A 2500-nucleotide genomic window follows, 5' to 3' on the forward strand; every position below is an offset into this window, starting at 1 on the left:
TTAAATTGATTTTTAGAACAGGGAGATGGAATAGGGGCTTGCTCCGTCCACTCCACGCATCGACCCAGTATTGCAGTGTTTCTGGGAACGGTGCAGCTCCCTGTGGGGAGATATTCAAAAGGAAAAACAGCTCTTTCCCAGTGTCTCTGTGTGTGTGTGTGTGTGTGTGTGTGTGTGTGTATTATTACTGAGAATAAAGCTGATATCTCTCTCTCTCTCTCTCTCTCTCACTCAGAGCTGCTGTGGAAGGAAACCGTTTTAAAAAGACCTTTCTCAGCTCAGTGGTATTTTTTTCTTCTCCAAGGCTGAGTGCCGCTCGCACGTAGCGATATAATTCAAAGTGCAAAATAACTTGGCGTCGTTGACTTTAAACAAGCAGGGTCTGCTTCCAAATGAAAGCTGCGCTCCCGAACTGGACTGACTGTCTGTCTGTCTGTCTGTCTGTTTGTCAAGGGGTGGAAAAGGCGGCGGTGGTGGTTAAGGGTGGAGCTTTACGCTCAGGAGGGGAGACTTTCTTTCAGAGGTGCCAATTAATCTGCAGCAGAAAGCCATCCCCCCCGACCGGGATTCGAAGCCCGGTCCTGACCACAAGACCACCGGGGAGAGTTGCCTCAAGTCCCTGAGGGACCTGGACACGAGGCCGAATACACACGCACGCCTGCTGCACTGGCAGCAGCGACCAACAGGGGGCTGACCGGCTGATCCTTCCCTTTCACAGGCAGGCTTTTGGCCCTCGCTGAAACGACAAAGGTGTTCAGAAGGAAGTCCTGGGGGGAAGGCAGGCAGGGAGGGACGGACACAGGGAAGTCCGCACAAAACAGGTCCCCTGGAACCTCTGACCCACAAAACCGGGTTCCTGGTGAAAGCAGTCCTGCCATTGACAGGACAATGGACAGGGCCCGGCAGCTTGAGACACATCTTTCTTTCAATAAGCAAGTTCTTTTTAAAAAAGTTTCCTTCCACAGCAGCTCTGAGTGAGAGAGAGAGAGAGAGAGAGAGAGACACTGACTCACTGACTGATACTGACACCGACACACACACACACATATTATTTATTATTATTTTAAACGACAAAGCTGTTCAGAAGGAAGTCCTGGGGGGAAGGCAGGCAGGGAGGGACGGACACAGGGAAGTCCGCACAAAACAGGTCCTTTGGAACCTCTGACCCACAAAACCGGGTTCCTGGTGAAAGCAGTCCTGCCATTGACATGACAATGGACAGGGCCCGGCAGCTTGAGACACATCTTTCTTTCAATATGCAAGTTCTTTTTAAAAAAGTTTCCTTCCACAGCAGCTCTGAGTGTGAGGGAGAGAGAGAGAGAGACACTGACTGACTGACTGATACTGACACCGACACACACACACACACACACATATTATTTATTATTATTATTTTAAACGACAAAGGTGTTCAGAAGGAAGTCCTGGGGGGAAGGCATGGAGGGACGGACACAGGGAAGTCCGCACAAAACAGGTCCCCTGGAACCTCTGACCCAGAAAACCGGGTTCCTGGTGAAAGCAGTCCTGCCCCGCTCTGCCATTAACATGACAACGGACAGGGCCCGGACCAGGCGCAGCGGACGGTAGCGAGCAGTCGGAGGGTGAAAATCCGCCAGTGGGTGAAATGGAGAGCCGTGCGGTGAGAGGAGGCGGAAAGCGGTTCGCAGACTTTCGCTGTACCTCCGGCGGGCAGCGCCGCACCTCCGACCGCTCGCTACCGTCCGCTGCGCCTGGTCCGGCCGCACGCGACGAGCCGTACCCGGAGGAAATCGGCCTCGGCCTTCCTGAGATATCAGTCTCCAGGTGGGACAGAAAAACCGGGGGCCCCCGGCTCGCTTTCGGCGGCCCGCTAGTCGACTTCCCGTCGTGCGAACGCGATCCTTCCGGTACCTTTCGGTGCCCCTTGCCCGACTCTAGCTCCGGTGGTAAAGCGGAGTCGGTCGGTCTGACGGCCGCCGAGTTAGCAGGCGGAAAGCGGTTTGCAGCCTTTCGCTGTACCTCCGGCGGGCAGCGCCGCACCTCCGAGCGCTCGGTACCGTCCGCTGCGCCTCGTCCTGCCGCACGCGACGAGCCGTCCCCGGAGGAAATCGGCCTCGGCCCTCCTGAGATATCAGCCTCCATACGGGCGTCACAAATCAGTGGACATGGTCAGCTGCAAAGCAGTGTCATTACAACCTTTCATAAACGACAGGGCAGCACCGCACTGCACCGCACTGCACTGCACCCCACACTACATCACACTTGCCTGCCTGCCTGCCTGCCGCTGCCTACTCTCACCAGCGGACCAAAGTGAGGATAACACCCCGAAGCAAGCATCTCCCTTGCCGCCCACCAGCCCACACCAATCCCCTTGCCTGCCTCCCACAAATTCCACCAGCGAGGCAAAGTGAAAATCAACCCCCAAAAAACGCACTCCACACCGGCCATCGCCCGCTATACACCCCCCCCCCCCCCCCCGGGGCGAATATTAAGCCCGAGAACACCGACTGTAACCAACCGC

General features: G+C 55.8%; 1 pseudogene; it reads left to right on the forward strand.

Annotated features, from left to right (window-relative positions):
• Positions 1-101, forward strand: part of LOC137329019 (U2 spliceosomal RNA) — a 117-nt pseudogene extending 16 nt beyond the window's left edge.
• The last annotated feature ends 2399 nt before the right edge of the window (positions 102-2500 follow it).

Source organism: Heptranchias perlo, chromosome 12, assembly GCF_035084215.1.
Source record: "Heptranchias perlo isolate sHepPer1 chromosome 12, sHepPer1.hap1, whole genome shotgun sequence".
Classification (NCBI taxonomy): domain Eukaryota; kingdom Metazoa; phylum Chordata; class Chondrichthyes; order Hexanchiformes; family Hexanchidae; genus Heptranchias; species Heptranchias perlo.